We start from the raw sequence: 27213 nt of genomic DNA on the forward strand, positions 1-27213 counted from the left end.
TCGATTTTCCATAAATGAAGTTTTCTTTTTGCCACAATACTTTTATCAGTAGTCACAAGCATAGCACTAGGCCACTGTAGTGTGCCAGTGAATACCAAACAATCCTAATACTAATAAGAGGGAAATGTAGCAATTAAAATGGCTGTGTGTGCATGCCTAGTTGAATTTCTCCTCTTTTGTAAGACCTTTGGCCCCATATAAAAAGTGTGAGGAGAATCAATATCATTGAATTTTGGAGGTGGGGTGAGGATGTGCAGATGTCATGCATGTTCAGGGCAACAGACTTGTGTTTCAGCAAGGAACTTCAAGCAGTGGTTTGCTGGTACTCAGCAGGTGGCTGCAGCTATTACACAAATGTGGGGGGTGAATGCCCAGGGAAATGATGCCATGCAATGCTATGATAGAAATATGAATCTTTACTTATTTCATCCCCAAAAGGTGAAACATTTCAAGAGTTTTTTCTCTGCCGACTGAGATTCAGAGAGGACTGCGTTTTTATTTTACATTTTGGGACTTTTTTTTCATGAAAGGGAATTTTGTTTTTTTAAAAAAAAGACTTATGTTTTTTGCAACCTACAAGGGACAGAATCCTGACTTCTTTGTTCCTTCTGTTTGTTACTCCCACTCACTCAGCAATCTACTGAATGAGCAGTATCACATTTTCTGAGTTTATGCAAGGAGATGTCCACTAGTACCTCCTTGTGTGAGCTCGGAAACTGTCCAGTTGTTCACATCGCACATCCTTGTACTAACAGAAGGAAGAGACAGGATTCTTTCCAAGGTTTTCTGCACAAATGCATGTTTTTCTGTGCAAAATGTAAGGGTTTCTGCCCATGCTGCTGCCAATGAAAAAAGGAAGGCTGGTGTTTTTGTTCTTGTGCAAATTGCAAAATCTTGCGCTCTCTCTCTTTCTCTTTCTCTTTCTCTCTCTCTCTCTCTCTCTTAGTGTGGAGTGTCTCCACCTGTTCAGATACCCCATCTCAGTGAGGATGAGATTTACAAATATGTACAGTATTGCATTCTTAGGTACTGCATCCTTAGACATAGAGTTTTTAAGAAAGATTCAGAAAGGTACCCAGATGGAAATATTTCACTGAGTAAGAAGACACACTTTATCCTAGCTCATCATGAATATGATTTTTAAAAAGCTGAGCTATATATACTATATCCAAAAAGTATATATGCATGCATACACAACTATATAGGAGGGAACCGTAATGTTTTCACCTTGACTTGCTCTGAAGGAAGTATAAAAGGGTTCCAGACCTAAAGAGTTAAAGAAACAACCATATATGAAAAGACGAACATTTTCAGGGAAATTTATTTCATTTTATTTTTTCTAATAGCTAAATGGGAGATAATAACGGTTCACAAAAGCACATCTGGAAAGGAAAGGGAATATATTTCTCTTTTCAAAATAGCAGAACTTTTTATGCAGGAAAGCATTAGTGGAAGAAATGTCTTCATTATTAAAAAATCACATCACACCTTTTCCTTTTAATGCCTCATGTGTGTGTGTGTTTAGTTGTTTAGTCATGTCCGACTCTTTGTGATCCCATGGACCAGAGCACGCCAGGCCCTCCTATCTTCCATCCTATCTGCATCACGCTTTCATTATTTGTTTGGGTTGGTTATACACAAATTGCATAGAATTAATTCTAAGTGTAGAGATACCCACTGTAGTGCAGAGAACAAAGTAACAGACAAGGACTAAGGAGCCCTGGGTTCAAATCCCCATTCAGCCATGGAAGCTCACTGGTAAAACCACTCCTTAAATATCTTACTTATCTTGCAACCCCTATTAGGATTACTGTAAATCATTTCCAACTTAAAGGCGCATAACAATAACAATTCTAAGAATAACATTTTCAGCAATGTAGCAGATTGATCAATGAAATCTGCTGCCCGGAGTAGACGCTGTCTAGGGGGCAGGGTAAAAATCAAATGAATAAATAAATAAATAAATAAATAAATAAATAAATAAATAAATAAATAAATAAATAAATAAATGAATGAATGAATGAATGAATGAATGAATAAATAAATAAATAAATAAATAAAAAATAAATAAAAAATAAATAAAAAATAAATAAATAAATATTTATTATTATTATTATTATTATTTATTTAATTTATATCCCGCCTATCTAGTCGTGGTGGACTACTAGATAAATAAATAAATAAATCCCAGTTTAGAGAATTCAGATCATATATTGATTCCTCAGGCCTCTGAAAGTGCACCCATGTTCATTTTAATAAATATATAGATCATCTTCAAATGAAATAGTAGCCCAGATATGACAAACATTGCTAGGTGCAATTTTTTAAAACTTTTATGTATATATTTATTCTCTTTTTAAACTTCTTGTTACTCTTAAGCACATCATAACCTAGTTCTTTCATCATTTCAGGCTTAAATCTTTTTGACTGACAGAACAGCACACATTAAATATTTCCAGCATTTATCGATAGCTAATCTTTAGTCAACTCACATATTAAAATCAAGTAATATAGAATGTGTGACAACAGTTTTACTTGTGCTTCTACCATCACAATATAGTTTCATAGTACCATCTGTCATCTCAGTATGCATCTGAATTGAATACCTCTCACCAAACCTCTACATATCAAAGACAACAGCAGGATTCATTTTCAAGACCAGCATTTTAGGACTTGCGAGATGGGGGAGAAAGCTGGACAGTTCCACTTTGAACACTTGGAATGGGTAAAATGGAAGGCACACCCATAGAGTTTATCACACCCTGTCTGAACATGCCCCCAAACCGGCCTGCCCCACTTCCTTTTACCTCTCTGGGAAATGAAATCACTATAAAAAAATCAATCCTTAGTTATAAGGGTGGATAAATCGATCACTTTGATCCCACCCCCCAACATGCTAAAATGTTAAAATCCTGTTCTTTCTGTCTTTCCAGTATTACATTCTTCCCATGAGAAAGATCTTATCAAAAACAAAGTGGATGAAAATTTCAAGCATCTGGACTAGCCAAATTCAGTAGGCACGACTATTCTGAGTACGGTTGAATACACAGTGATTCAAAGCCGGGCTGTTTAAGAGCTAGGCACGGAAAGCTCTCTGTCTGGATGGGTGACTCTTGTCAGTTTCGCTTACTTCCATTTTATTTTTAAAGCCTCAAGTTCTTTCCAAATTGTGTAGTCATTTGTGAATTTTGGTAATTTTGTTCTAAACAGCAACCACCCCCACCCCACACATTCTGAGTTCTACAGAAATTCCTCCAGGAAAAACTAGAAACCTGCATTTGTTAAAGCTATCATTTATCCCAATAAAGTATTAATCCTAGTATTAAACAATCATATCAATATTTATCTAAATATGAAAGTATAAATATTTTCATTGTTGTAATAATTCCAGGCAACATCGGCTTCTCTATTTCTTCAAACTTTATCTTATTGCCTATATGTTCCATATGGACAATATTCTTCAGAGTTGTTGTACAATGCAAACGTCTTACAGCTATGAAGAAGACTGTAGGCACATACTGTAAAAATGCATCCTTTTAACTAATGAAAAACTACAGGTATTAAAATGTAAGCTGTAGGGAAATACTTAAGATAACAGGAGCAAAGATATAATAAAATATCAAAAAGAATGTTTTAAGTTACATTTTAACATTGCAGAAGCTTATATAGCCTAGAAAGGCAGAGAATATATCTCTAGAACACATCATTTAAAAGTAAAGTCATAATGATTTTAAAAGCCTTTAAAAGCTTTATTGTAAATTAATAGAAAAATATCAGAGTTCTTAAAATAAGAACATATGAAGTGAAAAACATTTCTTCAAAGCATCAGAGTTAAGAATAAAAATATGTTAACAAAATAACTTTCTTAGCCTCTAAGCATATTATTACTCTCTCACACACACACATAAAATAATATAATTTTTACATTGCTCACCCAGCCATAACAATTACAAACTGTGGAGGAAATTCCATGGTGGTTTTCTTCTGTCCCTGTGTCCAGCTACTCTACTACATGATATCAACATTGTTAATATCCAATGTGTGTAGTGTAACAGAAAGTCAGCTTGTTATGAAGGAATGCCTCAAGGTGTGTGTGTCTCCTAATTTATACTTGTTCAGACTTCCTTGATCAGTAAACAATCTATTTTATAGAACTTGATGGTTACAGGAGTCTGCTATTCCAAGAAGTGTTTTCTCAGTACAAACTTCCATTACTTTTGCACCCCTTTGTGGACTTCAGGGGTCTGCTAAACTCAAGTCTGGCAAATTGCCATCTTACTGATAACATCTTTGTCATGGTTTTCAAATTTGCAAGTCTTGCAACCCCCCAAAAAACTTGCATCACTAAGCCTCTCTCTCAACCCCCAAGAACCTAAACCTCAGGAAGGCTCCAGAATTCTGAACTGTTGCTGAATTTATATGATTGCCAGTAGGATGTACTACTGGAGGGATAAACTCCATATATTTCATATGTTCTACATTTGAACAACCCCATTAATTTCATTAGATCATCCCATTTACTTTTACATGAAAACTGGCAGACGTGTTTATGTATAGCGTGACCTTGTTTCTCTGACTCTGCTAGAAACAGTGTGTGGGTTTGAGAACAACAAAATCTAAGCTGCACTTTTAAACAGTACTTTTCATTTTTAGGGTACTTTTTTATTGTACTTCCCACAATCATTTTAACACTGGATGAACTCAAATTTCAAATGTTGACACTTGCAAAGGATGATAGGCAACTGTAACATTCCTCTCATCCCCAATGAGTCCAGGGAAGAATTAGCAGGCACTCTGAACACCGTTCTTGCAGTGGTGAGAACAATGTTTTAGGCAAATTGCTCAGTTTGAGGTGCAAAATTGCACAATTTCCATAAATTGCACAGTTTGCATAAAACTAAGATGGCTGTTGCTTTGTTCTCCTATGGACATTTAAGAATTTGAAGTACTGGAAAGATTGCTTGTGGCTTGCTTAAGAATCTGTCCGTCTTCCTGTGCTTGCTGTGCATGCCTTGATTGTCAAGGGGAGAGAACACTAATTTTGTTCCACTACGTTTTGCACAAATTAAGCAGAGCTTAATAGGGAGGGAATCCTACTCTTGTTTGGAAGTGAAAAATCTCAGGATGCTTCAAAATTCCTTGCCTGACCCTTGTCCAATTCTTCACTGTCATTGATTTTAAGTCAAGACAACCTGTCACTTATTTAGACAACTTATAATTGAATCAATGAAAGTGAAGTATTTGGGAAGTATTTTTCACAACTACTTTCTTGCCATTGAAATTATTAATAGGAAGTGGATGTTCCCCGCATTAGTTGAACTACTGAGGATCTTTGTATACATTTATACTTGAAGTCTATTGAAGAACCTCTTCGTGCATTCAAATAGAAATATATTTTGAAATTGGCATGTCAGATACGTATATCAAGCACACTTTCCCTACCTTGCACAGATTCTAGATCAGGAGTTTCTCGCAACTCTCTCTCCTGTCGTATAAGCCCTGGTGCCCTGCAGTACTGTTGCAACCCAACACCAGCCAGCCCTACTGGAAGACCTTCCAAGTCCCATTTGCTTCTTTAACACTCATGATTTGAAGTGGATGTTACCCTAGTTCAGTAGTTCCTAACCTTGGGTAATCCAAGGACACGCTGTTCTTGGGCTATTCCCAGAAGCCTTCACTATCAACGGTGCCGACTGAAATTTCTGGGAGCTGCTGTATGAGAACACCTGGGTTACCCAAGGTTGGGAACCACTGCCCTAGTTGGCCTGAAAGATTGACTCCCCCCAGGCCATGCCCTTGAACCTCAAGATCCAAGGAGCTAATATACTGAGTTCCCCTTTACCAAAATGTTCTGCTTAAAGCTCACCTCCGATCACTCTGATTTCTGCACTACTCACCTTGCCATGACTGCCTATTTAATCCAACCTCAACTCTAAACTGCCCATCATGTCCCATGAGCAATCAGTGCAACAGAGCCCCCTTCCTTCAAAAACTCTTGGTCACCTTTGGTTCAATATGCCAGTCAGGTGACTCAGGCCAAAAATTCCTATCCAGTCTCCCTCAAAGCACTGAGCACTGTACCTACAGGTTGGTGGGCAGGTATGGCCAGCAAGATCAAAGAGTATTGGCCTTTTGGTGGGATATATATAAGCTTTCCTGTCCCCCCTCCCCCAAATACCAGCATGTACCATGATGCCTCTACCTTTCTCCTCATGACTGGACCACAACATACCATTGCCCCGCCCCTCAGTCTCCTAGGCTCTTCACAGTGACAGAGGCATCATTATACCATTTGCTTCCTGCAGATATAACTATTCAAGAGGATTTGGGCCAATAAATTAAAAGGGGGGAATAAAATCTAAATGCTGTCTCACTGCCATAGAAAACAACGTTGTGATAACATGCAACCTCTCTCTTTCTCCTGAGCAATGTCTTATATTTTCAGATACTGGTAGGTTACAGAAAAAAATTTGTGGATAGAGTTTCAGATTAGGTGAAACACATAGTTCTTGTAGAATTAGAGGAATTCTATTTTGGATTCATCCTATGTCCTAGTTTCATTACATCTGCTAGGTCTCTAGATCAGTTTATCTTTCATATTTTAATGCATGTGTGTGATTTAAGAGTGGGTGGAAACGAAGGGAGAATGAAGATGTGCTAATAAATTCCTTTTATGAAGGAAAAAAAGGAATGAGTGGTGCAATGAAGATGGAACAATTTTATTATACTTAAAAACCTTTTAATGAAGATTGCTTGTCAAGCTTCTGGCTCTGTAAGAATCACATAACTTAATTCATCTGTTCTCGCACGTTGCTGAACTTATCTCTCCTGCTTTACAGGATGGGCCTTGGGAAGAAGATTTTGTAAAGCTGGCCTCCAAAGTAAACCAGACCTACTTATTTTTGAGAACCATTCAAACAGTTTGATTGATAGCATCACTTTATATGTTGCGAAAATATAGTCTTCTGTCTCTACTACTTAACAGACAAAAATATATGACAGGTGTCTAAAAAGGTTTCACTAGAATTTGCACATATTGGGATGAAAGTGATGTGAGAGATTGTAAAAAGTACCAAGATGGAACAAATCAAGATTCATTCATTCGATCTGTTTTCTGTGTCCAAAAAAATGGCAGGCCATGTACTACAATATACTCAGAATCAAGACATTGAGGTAATGGTCTGTCTTGATATTCAGAAAAACAATATTTCACACATTGCATAAGAATGTGTCTGCTGGGTTGGAGTCTACATTCCATGGTGTAAAACCTTCTCCAAACTTAGATTCCCAGGTGTTGATGGACTATGGAAACCCGCATCGGCCTTAATCAGAATAGACAGTTGGCAGGGACACTAAGAGCTGTTTTCCAGCAACATCTGTGGAAGCTTGCAAGCAGGGCATAGAATTCAGGTGTGGCAATTAAAGATGGGCACAAACATGAAAAATTGTGGTTTGTAATGGTAAGAGCCCCTTACAAAGATATGGCAGGCCTTCAGGCTTACAATTTAAATTATATAACTTACAAGAAAAAGGGAAGTGGGGAAAGTGAACAGACAAATTCTTGCTACAGTGCTTAGTGACAGTGCTCTAGCTGAAGTACGTACAGGTCAAGCAAAAGAGGAGTCCCAACGTGTTGCTGTCTCAGCAACATCAGTGGAGCATCCTATCAGCTGACTGCTGCAGCCTGATGTTTCTATTAAGAATGAATGTTCTTCCTCCAACCTAGTCTTTACTCTTCATTTTTCATGGTGCAAGGACTGACACTTCATACACTGTTGTCAAGAGAGCAGATTTTGTTTTTTTTTTTGTTTTTTGTGGGTGGAAGCAGAACACAATGACCTATGCAACAACTCTTGCTTCAATCACATTGGCTTCAGTGGGAAATATACTTGGCCATTCTACTTGACATAAGATACAGCCAGTGGTTATACATACACCTAGCACACTTAAAGAAAAACCTCCCTCCACACAATTAGCAAAGTTGGTCCCCGCCTCATTTTGTGGGATACAAGAACACAGTGACCCAACCATTATGTAATGAGAAATAATCAATGCTTCACTAACACAGAGGATGAAAAGCTAATTTGGGTTCTATTCAGGATATAAAGGCCAGATGAAATTATTGACTTCTTGGCATTGCTTTACAATTATGGCAAACATTATTGCCATTTGCCACCTCTTTGGAAGGCGATTAAAATAATTGTCATCTTTTCTGCCTACTCCTTTGACAGCCATCTCGGGACGCCCGCTTCCCTTTGTGTGCTGAATGGTCACACTGGCTCAGTTTTGCTGGGAGAAAAGCAAGGCTCAGCATAATTGGGCCATTTCCCTGTCATACTGCTTTGCTTCTGAATCTCATTACTCTCCGTGGGTTGCAGTGAGTTCAATCATATGCACTCAAATGGCTGAACAGATAAAATAAAGAGGATATGCAGAGCTACGTACCTGATGTCTGTGCAATTTGGACTAAGGAAGACAAGAACATGGCAGGGCAGCTTTGGGCAAAGCTCTCCCAAGTACCTCTTTCTCTGTTCAAAAAAAACTCTTGTCAGTGTAAATAAAGCTCAGGGCCTGCCTACATTTGTCTTAAATAGAGACCCACTGAGTGATTCTTGTAATTCCTTGTGGCCGTGTCCTGTTAGTTCCTCAGTGCCTTATAATAATAATAATAATAATAATAATAATAATAATAATAATAATAATAATAATAATAATAATAATAATAATAATAATAATAATAATAATAATAATAATAATAAACAACTCAGGATGGCTTCTTTTGCATATTGATGTGTTCTCACAATAAGGAATTCTGCAGTATTTCTCCTTCTCTGCTATGTTGTCTGCTGCTGTTAAGTGTTAAAATCATGTTTTAGGTTCATACATGTTTTCTTTCAGGGGAAGAGTACACAGCATTTGAAGTTCCAGGGATCACTTTTGCCCACCTTTTGACCTTTGTGAGTAGTCCCTTGAATACTGACCAAAAAAAGGGCAAATAGTTCTCAGGGAGTCCGAAGTGGGCATGATTTTCTTTGCAAATGTAATGTTGCCTCCATGAGCTAGATTTAGGCAAAAAAAAAAGAGTCCATGTTTTAAAAAAGGAAGTGACTGTCTGAACCTGGGGTACAGCATATTGTCCAGTGTTTGCACTTGACTCACCCCTGTTTTAGAATAACATGAAATATACATATAGTGGTGCCTCGCTTAGCAATGTTAATCGGTGCAGCAAAAATCGCCGCTAACCGAAAACATTGCTAAGCAATTTTTAAAAGCCCATAGGAATGCATTGAAACCCCTTCAATGCGTTCCTATGGGCAAAAAACTTACCTTTAAGCGAAAATCCTCCATACGGTGGCCATTTTCGCTGCCCGGTATGCGAGGAATCTGTCCCAAAACACAGTGGGCGGCCATGTTTTTTTCTGGTGGCCATTTTGGAACTGCCAATCAGCTATAGGAAAAGATCACTATGTGATAATTAGTAAGCAAAACAGCTTACTGATCATCGCAAAGCGATTTTTCCTATTTAAAACATCGCAATGCGATCGCTTTTTCGATCGCAAATTCTTTGTCATTAAGCAGTTTTGTCGTTAACCGGGGCACTCGTTAAGCGAGGCACCACTGTATTGTATGTGCTAATAAATTTCAGGATGTTTGAAAATTGGAAGAGAATCATAAAGTACCATACATAAGGATGCAGCTAGTGCTACAGAAACAATCCTCCCTCCCTGTTTCATACCCACACAGGGCCACAGACAGTTCTCTAGCTCTATTCAAATAAATGGAGACTATAGCAAGAAGAACAACAGTATTACCTGATGGAAAAAGCTCCAAAAAAAGAGAGAAGCCTATCAAAACATATTAGCGTCTGTGCTCCTTTTGCTTCAGCAGAGATTTCCATAGTTTTCTGTTCAATTTTTGACAAATATCTAGCCTTTATAAATGCTTGGAATTATCAATGGCAGTGGGAGCTTTTCCCATGTTTCCCCTAGTAGTTTCAGAGTGAGGTCATCTTGAAACACATAATTGTTGAATAAAACCAACAGAATACAGTGAAAAAGAAGTAACATCGCATGTCAAGTTTTCAGATTAATCCTTTCAACCATAAGGACTAGATGCTTTTGAAAAATTTAAGAGAAAGTTATGAAAATCTTTGCTGAGGGAAAGGTAGCATAGATGCTAACGTACTGATAGTCTCCTCTCTATCTGTTAAGATGCTAGGTGGAGATGCATTTCCGTGTCTCATTTGCTATTAGTATCTAACATTTGCTGAATATTTGCTACGCTGATATTGCACAAGATAATTACATCATGGGAAAAATATTTCCCCTCCTTCTAAAACTGGCTGCACTAAACGGCCACAATGTAAATCAGAGGAGGAAAAGGCTTCCAGTCTGTTTACGTTGGTAAAACTGGTGACAAGACATGAAGGAATAGAGAAAACACACAAAGAGAGTACATAATAATTTTTAGAAGTAACATGGTCATTAAATATTCATTTCTAGCAGCAAATTGGAAAATTGAATTATTTTCTCTTCAGATATTTATATCTATTTTTGTTCTTCCTTAAATCATCTTTTTTTAAACTGAAGGAAACATCCACTGGGTTCTGTTTAATGGAACCCCCAGCTTGCTTCCCCAGGGACATCAGGAGGGGGGAGGATGTTTTTCTCATATTGACAGAACATTTCCCATTCAGTTTGTTAAATAAATGAGTTGCTTTGTTTGGAGACAAATCTGAAATCCCTGTTTGCAGTGTACAAATCCGATTAGAGAAGAGACTGCAGAGTGCTACTGTTTTTCTAGCCCCAGGCAAGTCCCTCAGCCAGTGGTCAGAGATTAATTTAACCTGCCTTTTTTTCTGATGCTGTTTGTTGTCTTGTTATTATTCACATGGCAGGCCTGCCCAGAAGATTTTAAAACAGCAGCAACAAACAGGTGCCCCAGTGCTTGGACCATCAGGGAAAAAAGAAACACTGTAAAGGTTAAATTTGGAGGATTAATCCTGCAAGCAACGTATTTAAAGCCAATTGATTAATTTCAGTTTCTTCTGCATCTTGTAACAAAAGCTGAAGACTGCCTGTAAATACATCATTAGCTTCCTCCTTCTGAATGATGCCCCTGTGAAAGAGATAGACAGTAATTTGCCATAATCCCCCCAAAAGGCTGGACAGCTCAGCTGTGCCACTTCCAATCTTTGTATTGTATTTGCTGTATTAGCTTCACCTTGTGCAATAGATTCCTTATGTATTGCTGAGTGAGGAGCATTGATACACATGAACAAAAATCTTGTTTGATTTTATCCACACAGTTCCCCACTGCTTATACAGTTTCCCTCTTGCTAGTGTTTACACAGGGTGGTGATGGCAAGATATTTCCTAGCCTTTGCGCATGGGGAAGCGCTTTGCTTTGAACGGGGCAATCTTTGGCTTGTAGGTTTGGAGACCAAAGATCACACAGAGTACAAAAGCCACGGGGCATTATGTTCCTCATTTCTCAAATAGGATACTCACTGAATGATTTTTATCTGTTACTTGTGTTTCTTTTAAGCCAAGAGTGATCCTTCAACAGGTTGGTCAGAGCTCTTGTGGCATGCCACACATACATGGATGGAGAGATAAAAATGTTGAAGGCTAACTGCTATATTTTAATGTGAGCTTTTGTGGCCCAGTCCATATCTTCAGAAAGGTAGGGAGATGTTTATCCTGAATGTATGTGTTACTGATGCTATGTCCAGCCCCCTGGGCTTTAGATGTTGCCCACTCCTCTGTTAAATGACAGAAACAAGCTCGCAAATGCTATATAGGCAGCAAATGGTGTTTTTCTGAAAAAGAACAACCCATCAGAATTCAGTGACATGTTCCACTGTTAGCAACAAGGAGGTTATCTAGCAGGTCTTTCTCATCACTGTGCTTCTGTTGGTTTTTTCAATCAGCAGCTCATTAGGTTGTGGCTGAAAGATGTCTGATTCACTCTTCTTGTGCTGGTGTCAGTGTTGTGTCAGTATTGTGCCAGAGAAAAAATAAAGGTGGCAGGAGCTGCTTGCCTGCTTGCCTTATTGTTAGGGCCAGTCAGAGACATTTTGACGCTTCAGGCAGAGAATGAGATAACCATCGCTAACCACTGGCTGAGGGACACACCCTCTTTTACGTTCAAAAGCCAGTTGGCCTACCAATTAACAAGATAGTAAGGTTCCATTCCACTTGAGTCAGGAAGCTAGTTTAGGAACTGCAGCAGAGACCATAAGACATATGCAGCTGTGGAATATGGCTGCTGTGGAATTTACAAGAAATGCTTGTCCCTCGCTGGATCTAATGATACAAACAACTGAGCTTGTGGTGTCTTTCTCTTTTATGATACCCCTGCTCCCCCGCTTGGATTTTCAAGAACATTTTAAGTCGATTTGAATACACAGCAGGCAAGCTATCAAAAACTAGCTGTTATACTTCTTCACCGGTAATGCCAATCAAACTGGAACTAACACTTGCAAGAAAAATGGAAAAATAATATTTAGTACCAATGGGAACTGCTGAAGTCTTGAAAATTCTAGATGGGTAAAAGGAGTTCCCGAATGAAAACTGTAAGCACTGCCCTAATTCTCTATCTCCTCCCCCTTATGTTTACTAAATCATGCCTTCTGTTTGCCTTATAAAATGGTAACAAACATGGCACTCTAAAAAAGTTAAGTGGCTCCAGGCCGTCTCTGCCTTCACCCTGTTACAAATGTGGTGACTTGTTGGTTTCACAAGAACAGTTTATCAGTATCCAACTGGTTACAGCTGCATGTTCTAATTGTAGTTGTTGGCTTTAAACTTCAGTCCCAGTTTTCTGGGTGTTGAATCCTTTGAGGGAGTCTGTGTGATGCAGGACTTGAGAGTCAGACAGCAGGCAGGAGCCAGGAGTGATGCTTGACTAGCACTTCCCCATCAAACCTAAGTCTCTCTCTCTCTCTCTCTCTCTCTCTCTCTCTCTCTCTCTCTCTCTCACACACACACACACACACACACACACACACACACACACACACACAGATAGATAGATAGATAGAGAGAGAGAGAGAGAGAGAGAGAGAGAGAGAGGAAGTGTAGAAAAGTCAGGCACATTTTTACCTTTTAAAAAAATCAGAAAAGAAAAGGATCTGTCATATAATTATTCAGCTCTGTGCAGAACTGAAAAGGGTTTAATAATTAGTGTAGTTCTCAGCCTACACTACTCAGACCTTAATGTATTGAAAATGACTTCATAAAGAGGGATTCAAGCAGAACATTGGCAGAGAAAGCTTTTAAATGATAGAAGATTTATTTGCTTAATGTTGGTAACATTTCTTACCACCTCCATTTCCCGAGTCAGCGGTTCTCTTTGTAAACAGCTATCAGTAGTCATGAGAAATGATTTAAATAGGGGAATGCTCTGGTTGACTGCAAGGAAAGAGGGAAATACTGCCATTTCACTGGGCTACAATGGAGGTGTAATGGGATTTTGGAGACAGATTCATCCTTTAAAGCAGTGGTGTCAAACTGTGGCCCTCCAGATGTTCTTGGACTTCAACTCCCAGAAGCCTTCACCACCACCTCTGCTGGCCAGGATTTCTGGGAGTTGAAGGCCAAGAACATCTGGAGGGCCACAGTTCGACACCACTGCTTTAAAGGCTTCCCCTAAGACATCCAGTGCATGGCTATGTTGGCATAATTTTTATAGAGACTTTTAAGTCATGGAGGCTACCATGAGGAGCCTTGGGGCATAGTACAGTGGACCCTCGACTTACAGACGGCTCGACTTACAGACTTTTCGAGTTACAGACTTCTTTGGCTGCAAAATTTAGATTCGACTTGCAGCCAGAGAATCGACTTACAGACCAGAAAAAAAACCAAACTGGAATAAAAATAGAATAAAAAACACTGGTTATGGGATTAATCGGTTTTCAGTGCATTGTAGGTCAATGGAGATTCGACTTACAGACTTTTCAACTTGCAGCCACCATTCCAATAAGGATTAATTCCTTAAGTAGAGGGTCCACTGTAGTTAAATTGCAGTACTGCAGTCAAAGACTCTACTCCTGACCTGAGTTTGATCCCAACAGGCTCAGATAGCCAGCTTGAGGTTGACTTGGCCTTCCATTCTTCTAAGGCTGGTAAACCGAATATCCTTCAAATTACACTGACTTCAGTCTGATTGCTCATCTAACTTTGTGTAGGATTGCATCCTAAGGAGTTATACTTGCAGTGGGATTTGAAGACGAACCGAGTTTCCTGTTAATGATGATCAAATCTAGAAACTTAAAATTCATCAGATTTTTTTTCAGTCCCTCAGTAGCAAGATTGTGTGAAAGTGGGTTGAATTAGTTTATGAGTACAACAAAATTAATCAGAACAAACAAAAATCCCCACGTGAACATTTGTATCTCTTTCTTGTCCTCAAATATATGAATTTGTGTATACATTTCTTTTTGTGTGTCTTCTTTTTTGCAAATATTTCCTCTGATATGATGTGTTTTCATGTGTCTTTTCCCATAACATACTCTTTTTTGATTTGCAAACTAGACTGCAACATTCAGAAGAGGGCAGGTTTGCATACACTTCTATTTCATTTATAGGTTCTGTGCATTCACATTTTGTACGTTCGTCCAAAAAATGTAGGCACAACATGAATTTCTCTCCCATCCCTAATTTTGTGTTGACTGGACTACCCGCAGTAATCTTCCTTTCTTTCCTTGAATCATTTGTTGTGACAGAGAGCTGTTGTGGAAGACGGTTTAGGCAGCACATTTGCGATAAACTAGAAGCAGGCAGCACTTGAAATTCACAAGCACTATTCTCATCACACAGCCTGTAACTACATATTGGCTGTCACCTTTCAATTATCTCAGCTGACCCTACCTGGGAGGCAGGATAAACTATATCCCAATTGCTCTTCCTATGTGGGCTTAGAGATGAGGTCTTGGAGCCTGCTAGTTCATTTTCATTCTGCAACCCTTGCCTCCCCCACCTCGCCCTGTGTCTGATGGTGCATTTTTTCCCCACTGCTCCCACCCTTCTTCTCTTTTAGTTCTATTTTTGACTGTTTGTCAAGAGAGGAGAAAAAACATTCACACTTTTTTCCTCCCCAGAGCGGCCATGGGTTTTTCACTCCATGTTCTTGCTCTACGACAGAAGTGAACAAATTTGTTCTGCCAGAAGATGTTGGTCTACATGCCCTACAGGGCTTAGCTACCCTGTTGTTGTTATATGCCATCAAATTGGAACCAACTTCTAGGGATCATAGAAAGGCTTTCAAGATAAGTGAGATATATAAGGAGTGATTTTACCAGTTCCACTCTCCTGTTGAGCTTCCGTAGCTGAGAAGGAATTTGAATTCAGGCCTTACTCTAGTCCCTCCATCTCATTGGGTATCCCAACTACCTTACTCTATGGGAAAAGATGATACTGTAGTTCATTTATTTTGTTTGTTAATTGTATCTATATCCTCCCTTTCTTCCACTGAGCTCAGAGCTCTCCTCCTTTTCACTTTATCCTTCTAACAACCCTGTGAGGTAGTTCAGCCTGAAAGACAGTGAGTAATTCAAGGTCATGCTATGAGTTTTATGGTTCAGTGGGGACTACATCCTGGAGATGTCCTGGTCCTGCATTCTAACCGTTATATCACACTGGCTCTCATTCCAACTATGTTGTATGCCAAAAACATCTGGAAGGGCACAGTTGTCTACCCTTGCTGTGCAGAATCATATTTTTGCTTACAAATGGGCCTGCCTTTGCCTGTTGAATGAGTGCAACATCTGTATTCTTGTGCTTATTGGAAAGCTGCTGCTGCATTTGTTAGGCACTGGAGTTACTCCTACCGCTTTCTTCAGACGTTATTACATGACCAGTCTGGGTTTTTTGCTTCAGTTGCTTCGGGCTCTTATGCATCTGGAATATGTACAGTGTAGAACAGAAATAGGCATCCTTTATATTACTTATCTTCTTCTACAGTTTAATTAATTAATCTTCAAAAGTAACAGTCCCTTTCCATTGTTGTAAACATGGATGAATTTCAAAGGAGGGAATTTGTGGAGTTTGGCCTCAGGCTACAATAGGATGGTATTAAGCCAGGACGTGACTTATATTAAATCTTGTCTTCTTTCATTAGCTATTCCTGGCCTGTGAGTCTCTCGTATTGGCTTAAAGAGAACATTTTATTTTGTCCTCCACATTTGTTACCCTCAGTTCTTCTGTGTCACTTGTCCAACTTTTTCAAGTTTGACAGGATCTTCCATGTCTTGAAAAGGAGATGGGTATGTGTGTGAAGATGTGGGATGCTTGGAAGTGTAGTATGGAGAAGAATCAGGATAGATGAGAGGCCTAAAGGATTATATAATTTTGGAAAGCAACTCCCATTAGCCCCAGTCATACTAACCAGGGATGAAAGATAATGGGACTACTATTCCCACAACCACCAGCCACAAGTTGCCCTTCCTTACCAGGAAAAAGGGTCCTCAGCAAGCAATTTAATGCAGTGTTTCATTTGAAGACAGGCTCATTGATGTTGGAGTCTTGGAACTGGTTTTAAAATTAAGTGTTGATCACTGGAACATACATGTTCCACATAGAATAGATTGTTGGATTGTTTATTAGCTGGAAACATACGTTTCAAGTCTGCTACACAGATTTCCATACTTGAGGCATTGGTTTGGGTGAATCTGAAAAGTCATCAAAGCACAACTTTTTAGTAGTATTTTACTTGGTATTCTATGCGGTATAGTGGACAGAGTGACAGACTAGGACTTGGAAGATGGAGGTTCGAATCCTTGCTTGGCCATGGTAGTTCACAGGGGGAGGGTGGCACTGGTAAAACAATTCCTTAAACACCTCACTTATCTTGAAAATCTGTTAAGGCTCTTATAAGTCAGATGTCACTTGATGGCACATAACACAAGTGCACACACACACACACACCAAGCAGCCAGAAGAAGGAATTGGTGAGGAGAAATGGTACAGAAGTTATAGTAAAGTCCTAGCATTTCCCCACAAAAGTCATCATGATAACAGCTGCAATAATGAACTCCCTCTGGCTCATATATGATAGGCCATTCTCTACCTTTAAAAAAAATCATAGCCAGAAACACAATATGGAAGAAACATAGGCTGAATCACAATTGTGTAAGGCAGTGGTCCCCAACCTTGGGCCTCCAGATGTTCTTGGACTACAACTCCCAGAAGCCTTCGCCACCACCTCTGCTGGCCAGGATTTCTGGGAGCTGAGGTCCAAGAACATCTGGAGGCCCAAGGTTGGGGACCACTGGTGTAAGGGACATAACAAACGTTATAAGGTGGTGTGTGAAGAATTGTTTCCAGCTGCCTTAAATAACCGCCAATTTGCTGTCTCCAACTGGTTGTCTAATTTCTGTTCCTGGAAGTTTTCTCACTTTGTCTACTGAGAAGGATGATCCCAAGGAGAACCTTGTTGTGCCTGCTGCCTGTGTACATCAGAACCACACAGCTATAAGAATATAGGAACAGCTCTTCTGAACCAAACCATTTGTCCTTTTGATTCAGTGTCCCATTTCCAGTTAGTTGCTAGACAGATAAGACAACAAGGAGAAGCTGAAGGCAGAGCAGCCCTTTGCATAATTGCCCCCTCCCCAGCATCTGGTGTACATTAGTTGACACTCAACAAGTCACTTTGGGAGACTATAACTCCCACAATTGTCCAGCCAGCAGCCATAATCTATTATACATTCTGGGAAATGGTTCTCATAGCCATTTAGGATTTAAAGGTTTTTTTTTCATGCCGGCTAGAGTTTTGCATGCTTACTTGTTAAAATGCCATTTGTATCCATGTTTTCTGTTAAGATCATGGATGTGAATGAATAGCAAAGTGTGTAAGAGAGGGCCACATCTGTCTCAGATGTTTTAATTTTCATTTAAATAGAAATCCTCATTCATATTTTTTAAAAGAAAAAGTTCCCCAAATCTGGTCATGAAATTTAAAACACTTCCCACTTCTGCAATCATATGATCACTTGCCTCAGAATGATCTCCATGGAAATAGGTGGGAATGATGTTGGTAGAGACATGCACTAGATCAGTGGTTCCCAACCACGGTAACCCAGGTGTTCTTGGAGAGCAGTTCCAAGAAGCCTTCAACACCAGCCTTGCTGACTGGAGTTTCTAGGAGTTGCAGTGCAAGAACACCAGGAATTTATTTATTTATTTATTTATTTTATTTATATCCCGCCTATCTAGTCGATAGACCACTCTAGGCAGCTTACAACATGGGATAGCACTATAAAAACAACGGAATTACATAATAGAAAACTTTCAACCATTGGGTTAAAACATTAGGAAAGAAAAGAGAAGGGGATCAGGAATTAACTAGGAGGGAAGGCCTGGCGAAACATCAATGTTTTTAATTGCTTTTTGAAAATACCAAGCGAGGGGGCCGCGCGAATATCAGGGGGAAGGTTGTTCCAGAGGCGAGGAGCCACCGCCGAGAAGGCCCGATTTCTTGTCTTTTCCTTCCGGGCCTCCCTCGGCGTTAGGCTCCTCAGCCTCACCTCCTGGCTCGTGCGAGTGACACGGGTAGATCTTGGTGGTAGAAGGTGTTCCGCCAAGTATCGAGGCCCTAAACCGTTTAGGGCTTTGTACGTAAGCGTCAACACTTTGAAGTTGATGCGGAATCTGATGGGCAGCCAATGCAATGCGGCCAGAGTGGGTGAGATGTGTTGGAATTTTTTCACCCCACTGAGGAGTCTGGCCGCCGCATTCTGCACCACCTGAAGTTTCCGCAACAGCCTCAAAGGCAGCCCCACGTAGAGCGCATTACAGTAGTCTAATCTTGAGATTACGAGCTCATGCACCAAAGTGGTGAGCGCCCCAACATCGAGATAGGGCCGCAGCTGGGCTACCCGCCTAAGATGGTAGAAGGCGGTTCGGACCACCGACGCCACCTGGGTTTCCATAGTGAGCGCCGGGTCCAGATGGATCCCCAAGCTGCGGACCCCCTCCTTAGCAGGAAGGGTCACCCCCCCAAAAGAGAGGGAGTTTCCCAAACTCCCGACTGTGGGGGCGCCCACCCTTAGTACCTCCGTCTTGTCCGGGTTCAGCCTCAGCCCGTTCTCCTGCATCCATTGCAGTACGGTCCCCAGGCAGCACTGGAGGGACAGAACGGCATCTCCTGCGGAAGGTGGAAATGAGATGTAGAGCTGAGTATCGTCAGCATACTGATGACACCAAGCTCCACACCCCCTGATGACCCCACCCAGCGGCCTCATATAGATGTTAAACAACATTGGGGAGATGATCGACCCCTGTGGAACCCCGCAGTTGAGATTCCATGGGGCCGAGACGCTCTCCCCAAGCTGAACTCTCTGGGGACGGTCCTCCAAGAAGGAGCGGAGCCAGGCCAGTGCAAGGCCCCCAATTCCCAACTCGGAGAGCCTCCCCAGGAGGATACCGTGGTCGATGGTATCAAAGGCCGCTGAGATGTCGAGGAGGACCAGCAGGGACACGTTGCCCCTGTCGGCCTCTCTCAGTAGGTCATCACACAGGGCGACCAATGCCGTTTCTGTGCCGTGGCGCGGCCTGAAGCCCGACTGAAAGGGATCCAGGGCATCTGTTTCATCCAGGTGCGCCTGAAGCTGGTCGGCCACCACCCTCTCCACCACCTTACTTAGGAAAGAAACATTGGCGACGGGCCTATAATTGCCAATTGTGTCCGCCGCCAAACTTGGTTTCTTCCTAATGGGCCTAATGAGTGTCTCCTTGAGGGCAGATGGAAATCGGCCCTCCAGGAAAGACCCATTAATTATTGCAGTGGCCCATTCCGTTGTTGTAGGCCTGGCTGCTTTGATTAGCCAGGCCGGACAGGGGTCAAGGGAGGAGGTGGTGGCACGACAGTGATCAAGCACCCTGGCGACAGTATCAGGCGTGACAGGCTGAAATGTGTCAAAAATTACCGGGCAAGGAATATTCATGGTTGGGAACCCTTGCACTAAATTGCACCGGAAGTATTTTTTCAAAGAAGAAAAAGAAAAATGTCAGTGTGTGATTATTTCCTGGGTACATAAATGCATGTCAACTTGAATTTGAGAGAGGGTTTTCTCAGACTCCCAGATTTGCCAGGTTTCTCATGTAGAACCTAACTCCCACTCTCACCTGCAGAAAGGAGATACGCAGAAACCAGCTGGTGCTGCATTTTTGACTTAAACATACCTTCCTACCTATCCTGAGGTGCGGAGCAAGCTGTTCCCAAGGTTGGCACAGCTGATATTTGTTGCCTTGTGCAGCTGCTACCCTGCCAGTTGCTATTTAACTGCTTTGTTAAACCACTTTCAGTTACCTGGAAGGAACAATGTGAAACCCCATTCTGCAGCTGCCTCACTCTGCACAGGACTATTTTCCAATGTATAAAGAGGTAATTGTGTATTATGGAGCTGCTGGGTGGTTTAAGCAAAATCAAGACCAAGCAACAGGTGGTGCATTTTTCAGGCATCTGCAAGGTGTGTGTACATGCATGCACAAGCATATTATGCAGGGTTGATTAAAGGTGAAAAATTAATCAATTTCCCCCCGCCCCAACACACACACACACACACACACACACACACACACACACACACACACACACACACACACACACACACACACACACACACACACACACACACACACACACACACACACACACACACACACACACACACATCTTTGTGCAGGGAGAAGATAATTTCTAGTAGGTGTTGGTTGCAGATAAGCATTTCAGAGAAGACAGGAAGACAAGTGACTGTGGTTTTGCTTAGCCTTTCAGTGTAAATGTTCCCATGGAGGAATGGACACTCTGATAACATTGTTGCCTCAGCCAAGAAACCTCCTTTGCTTTGGCATTTCTTGGCAACTGCTGCTTTTGTGCCCGGCTGCTGTGACGCTTCTGTCTTCTGCAGTGCAATTAAGTCATTAAGAGCAGTTCAGAAGTGAAGCTCATGCCTCATTTCCATCCCAGCTGTGTTGAGCGTCTGCCAGCAATTTACAGTTCAAAAATAAAAGTTTTAGGGACAGGCCACCTACCTTGGGGAAAGTGGGAAGATGCCTTTCCTTTTGAAAGTCTCTGAATGAGAAAGATCAGGAATAGTGACTCTGACTTGGAGGGAGTATCAATATTCCTCTGCATGACACAAGAGAGCCCGTGGATCAACACATGGAAATTGGAGGAAAACAGGACATTTGGAGACTGTCCCTTGGAGATGGGTCACACCTGTAGTTAAAAGAGAACTAAATGGATAGGCGCCTTGCTGGAAAACAGCCTAGGGTTTGGAGGAAAGGAATGCTGGGCCATTTAGGATGTGAAAAACTCTGTTTTGTTTCTTCCAATGCTGTTTGGACTTTCTTCCCATTATTGTTTTACATTAGACTCCACGGCTGTGCATTTTCTCCCTACACTGAAATTCAGATGCCTTTTTGCACCTTCCCCTCAGTTTGTACATTTAAAGAAATTATACATTTTTTCCTGAATTGGCCAAAACATTTCCCCACAGGTTTTTAAAAAAATAATCCACATTTTTATTTGTTCTCATAATGTGTGTCCTGTTCACTTTATTTGTACTTTATTTCTCTGTACAGTATTTATTTCTCTGAAGCTCCCTGTAAAGTTTGCAAATCTGCAAAGGTGAGATGTATTTTTTTTCTCCCAAGAAGTCCTGAGAGGTATGGAAATCCTAATACTGTCTTCAAGACTGGTGAATTCAGCATTCTCTCCGTCCTTCCCCATTCCTGAGAATCTGCTACTGAGGGAATAACTACTTTATCTTGCTTCCTAGTAAGCCTGGCCCTGGGATCTTTCCATTGCTAGAGGGTTTGTGTGCCTCGCATAACATGCAAAGCAAATGAAGAATAAATATCTGGTGTCAGGGTCCTGCGGGGAAATAGACAGACAGGAATTTGCATCATAGCAGACGGCATCTTGAGCCTACATTGCCTGCTCACTTTGTATAAGGTTTTGCGGCATTTTTGGTGTTCATGTTCATGGTTGGTGTATCTGCGTACTGTGGGGGCTCCTGTTTGTGTCACATATTTCCAGTGGCCAAGCTTAATGGTTATAGGTACCAGTTTGGACATGGCATGGTTAAAACACTGATGCCAGAGTTACGTTGCAACCCAGGCGGAAGGATTATGTTACCATTATTTATTACCTCCATTCATGTCCTATCTTTCCTCCATGCGGCTCAAGGCAGTGTATATTGTCCCCCACCCCATTTTCATATTCCCAATAAGTATGTGAAGTAATTTAGGCTGAAAAATAAAGCCTGGTCTAAGTCAGTCTGTCCGTCCGTCCATCCATCCATCCATCCATCCATCCATCCATCCATCCATCCATCCATCCATCCATCCATCCATCCATCCATTTATTTATTTATTTATTTATTTATTTATTTATTTATTTATTTATTTATTTTCTATACCATGCCATCTAGTAGCAAACCACCACTCTGGCCAGTTTCCAACAGTGAAAACAAACATAAGAGACAATATTCCCCACTTAAACCACTAAGTATAATAATATGAAAATATAAAAGGAAGGCAACACTCCTAAGAACCCATGAGGGTGGAAACAGACAAAATGCAAACTAAAAAAAAAAAATGACCATACATAAGATGAAATAAAATGACCAGCAACCCTCCTCCTCCTCGTGGCCACTTCACTGATTTCTAGTGAAGAGGGGACGCAGAATTTTACACTGACTGACTGACCGACCACACAAGGATGAACCAGTTCATGTTTTATATACCTAGTCTCATACCCCCTGTTACATAACCCACCACTTATTTGGCAGACGTTGCTCCATGGGCAGCTTGGTCAAGGCCTTTTCAGTTAATATCATTAGAAGAAAACATTGTAAAGCAGTTCACTATTCCCTTGCTATCTTATTTTCCCATTCTACCCTAGTAGGAATTTTCTTTTCTACAGGAGCAAACCTTAAGCTTTCCCCTTTCTTTCATTTTATTAGGAGTCAGTGGGGGAACATCTTCCCTCTACTTTACCCTGAAGGGAAAGAGATTTCTGAGGCTTTTCAAAGAAGTTCTTTTACAAGGTTGCCTTTGGCATAATGCTGTAAAAAAATCTAGTTCTTGTATGCTTACATTAAATTGTGAATTCCCTTCAGGATTAGGAAAAAGTGCTTTCATTGTGAAACGCAATCTAAACAATGAACCTAGGCCTGTATTGGAAATAATTCTACCATGCCTAGGGACCCGAGTCCAGATTTACATCATTAGAAACAGATGGCATCTATCCCTTTTTACTGCATTCTGAAACACTATATAACATCTTGATGAGTGCTGTTGGTTTCTGGTACCAGCTGCAGCCCAGTAGCTTTAATTTAATCGACCTGATACTAAGACAAGGAATTAACACAGTTGGAATAACCAAACAACAATAACAAAAATGAACAAGAGTATATTTTTGTTACTGGTCTTTACTTATGTTATCCCACCCAACATTTATTTTCTGCGCCTCTTTATGTGTGTTATTTGGTGGTTGTGAGGGACCATACCATTGTAGCTATACCAAGTTAGCTCGAAGTCCAAACATTAACCTTATATTTGTTTTTTTGAGAATTTAGGCTGTGTAATGGATATGTAATATGCACCCTGAAGAGTTAAGTCACTGTACAATGGCACTCACCTCTTTTCGACTAGATGAACAACCCTCTTCATGGTACGGTATAGTGTTGCAGAGTTTTAAATTTCTGGTAAAATTCCCTTTAGCTACACAGTGCAGAGAATCACAGAGGAAAACAACTGTAAGTTCCCCTGAGCCCACCCCTGTCTCATTAACTGGCACTTCAAGTCTTGATTCAATCTGAGACATTTGTAGGAGAAAGGATAAAAACATTTCTTTACTTGCAGTTGCTTGAAATTACTGACTTGCACCTTTACTGTACACATACTTAGCAGCCAACTGAAGGAACGAGCAGCAAACAAAACAACTGCCACCAACAGACAAAAGAGAGTGGGAAAAGCACTCAACAGAGACGCAGGGCTCTTTTTGAATTCAAAGGCTGAAAGGAAGGATTGGTTAGTGCTGGATAAACAGACAATCACCCCAGCCCAGAAAAGTCCCTCCCAGTCAAATAAAACTACAGTGGTGCCCCACATAGCGACGTCAATCCGTTCCAGGATTAACGTCGCTATCCGGATTTGTCACTATGTGGGGGGGAAAACTCCACAGGAACACATTAAACTCCGTTTAATGCGTTCCTATTGGGGAAAAACTCACCGCTATGCGGGGAATCCTCCATCCGGCCACAATTTTTGCTGCCCGGTAAGTGAGGGCAGGGCGCGAAAATGCTGTGGGCTGCCATTTTGTTGACCTGGTGGCCATTTTGGAACCGCCGATCAGCTGCTCCCAAAACATCGCAATGCGAAGATCGGTAAGCAAAACGCTTACCAATCATCGCAATGCAATGTTTTGCCTATTAAAACATCGCAATGCGATCGCATTAGCGATCGCAAAAAACATGTTGCTATGTGGATTCATTGTTAAACTGTGCACTCGTTAAGCGAGGCACCACTGTACAGGCAATATGTGAGGTTGCAAATAAAACTCCAACACAGAGAGCTGACTATTTCGTGTTTGTGGCAACTATGAAGCAACTGGGATCTTCCAGGGACAGAGCAATGGATCAGTTTAGATTAGTCTTGAAAGGAAAGGAAAATGCACATAATATAGCTTCAACAGAAGAAAAGCTGGGTGGCACCTTTACTCTCCCTCCGTTATTTCTCTTCCTCTGAGCCAAAATCCTATCTTAACAGGACGGGGTACAAAATACCACACTGGGCTTACAGCCAGGTGTTGTGCCAATAAAGAAGCAGATAGGTGAATTTATTGTGGAGCAGAAAATCTGAGGTGGTTTTTTAAAGGAAGAACATCTGTGTGCATAATTTCAGTCATTATTTTGCATATATATTTTGTATTTGCTAATATATTTATATCTATTTATAACCTGTCCTTGAGGCCCCAAGCGTTCTCAGAGTAGCTAACAATCAAATAAAATAGGCACAAATATTAAAAATACAAAATAGAACATTGAGAACATGATTAATTCTTATGACTATACAGATGCATAGCCAGTAAAACAACAACAAATATATAGCCACAGCTAAAATGACTTGTAATGCCAGCCCAAAACATTTCATTGCTAGAAGGAAGAAGGGAAAAAACCCCAGAATATATGCCTGTCCCCAGTCCACATATAGAAACTGACTGGAGATGAGCAGGTTATAACTCAGAAGATTTTAAAGAATAGCTAAGAATACTGGAGCACACCAGAGCCCAGGAAGATCTTCTTGTCCAAAATTATCTAATCATCAGACTGTGTAGACTGACTGGAATCCAGAATGAATGGTTGTATGTGGCAGACGGATGCAATACGGATCTTCTCCTTGCTGTGAATAATTGCACCCACTGAATTTGCCAGATGAAAATGGAGCAGAATTTAATTTCATTTTAATTTTGCTCTCCTAAAGAAGCCTGGGATATTCTTAATTTTTGTCTAGTGTGTCATCCCACATAAACAATGATAGCTTTCACATTCCTCAGACTCTGAGAAAAACCAAACAAAAGAGACATAAGGACATTAAGAAAGCATGTGGAAATCAACATACTGTAGCTGAGACTTCTATGTCTTTTTGTTTTTTTAATCAGAATGTCAGAATTCCAAACCCCTATGCATTCTGGCTGCTCTTCCCTGTTCAATACATGGGGCCAAAAGGCCAAAATTTCCCTTCCACCCCACCAAAGCATTAGCAGTCATCTTGGTTAAAACCTTCAAAATTCTAAAACCACCAGAAATGTTGTGGCATGTGCATTCAACCAGATGACTTATTTATTTACAAGATTTTTTTTTTAGCCACGCCATTACCAGTGGTCTCTGAGCGGTGACTTGAAACATTCAAGTGCAGATGGACTCTGTCTGTACTTCACACAATATGAGGAGGTGAGGGATCACATTATCTTTTGTGCATGTACCTGTGTGCTCAAAGGAATGTGACAAGCCATGCTGTTATTTGTTTCCGAGGGACTCATTATAATCTGGTAACCTTGATATCTCCAGTTAAAGGACAGGCAGCAGCTAGCTGAGGTTTCTGATTGGGAGCTGTTGTGGATATACCTTTCATCGACAATAGTGCCCATGCTGATCCAGGCTTACATATGTGCCATTTTTTATGGTCTAAAATGCTGGCTTTATTTGCATATTACACTAAACTATGGGTCTTCATAACAAAGATGAACCCCAGTGGGGTGTAGACTCTTCTACACTCCCTCCTCCTCCTCCTACTGTGGGATGGATGACTAAAAGAATTTGCTGCCATGTTTGACTGCCAGAGGATTTCTCTGTGTCCTCTGACACCTTCTCAGTGATTGTGCTAAACAAGAAGAGTGCACACTGAGAGCCAGCAGTGCCTAGGTTTAGGAAATGAATGTAATGGGTGTTATTGATTAAACCCTGAGCAGAAGAATGTCAGCAGCATTGTGGAAGCAGAGGACAGTTCACATTGGGGAGTGGTAGGCGGCACTGGCAGGCAGATTGGAGCAGCAGATAGCCTGTTGTGGGTGGGAAGTGTGCCAACAGCACAGTTGAGAGAGTGAGCATAATCTTGAAGTAACAGTTTGGAGGAATGAAAAAGCCATAAGAAGGGGGCAGACTGAAGCATGCCATACCTAGGGTTGCCAGATCTCAGGCAAAAAGAGGACATGTCCTCCTTTTTAGCCTAATGTCCTCCGTCAGGCAGGCAAAGATAAAAACCTTTAAAATGTCAGGCTTTTGTATATTTTATGTTATAATTTTGGATGGGAGGGGGAGAGGTGGAAGGACCCCCTTCATCCTGGCTTTCCCCTCCCCCACCTGCTTGCCCACCCCCAGTATTTTGAAATATAAAAGCCTCCATTGAATTTATTTTTAATTTTTAACATGACTGTTTCTTGGTTGGTTCACCAAGAGACATTTATTAGCAGCTATTGTAATAAAATTGTATTGATTGTGGGTTTAATCTGGAACGATTCAAATGAAACATTCAATATGTCCTCCTTTGTCCTCCTTTTTGTCTTTCTATGTCTTCCTTTTGGTACCCGTGTATCTGGCAACCCCAGCCATACCTAACACGCTGAGCAGTGTGTGTCATTCTCTCTTACTTGAAGGGGACTTCAGGGAAGCCTTAAGGTTGACCTTAAGGAAAATAAGTT

At 40.8% G+C, this 27213-nt stretch overlaps 1 protein-coding gene and 1 long non-coding RNA gene across 10 annotated transcripts in view; one reads left to right on the forward strand and one right to left on the reverse strand.

Moving 5' to 3' along the window:
- Positions 1–27213, forward strand: part of NRXN3 (neurexin 3) — a 1709419-nt gene that overhangs the window by 1370559 nt on the left and 311647 nt on the right. The gene's annotated exons all lie outside the window — the stretch shown is intronic.
- Positions 2793–26688, reverse strand: LOC144589156 (uncharacterized). Its single transcript, XR_013545083.1, has 2 exons — positions 21039–26688; positions 2793–8528 (listed from the first exon to the last, which is right to left on the reverse strand). It is a non-coding gene; the product is annotated as an uncharacterized LOC144589156 (long non-coding RNA).

This window comes from Pogona vitticeps, chromosome 1, assembly GCF_051106095.1.
Source record: "Pogona vitticeps strain Pit_001003342236 chromosome 1, PviZW2.1, whole genome shotgun sequence".
Lineage (NCBI taxonomy): Eukaryota > Metazoa > Chordata > Lepidosauria > Squamata > Agamidae > Pogona > Pogona vitticeps.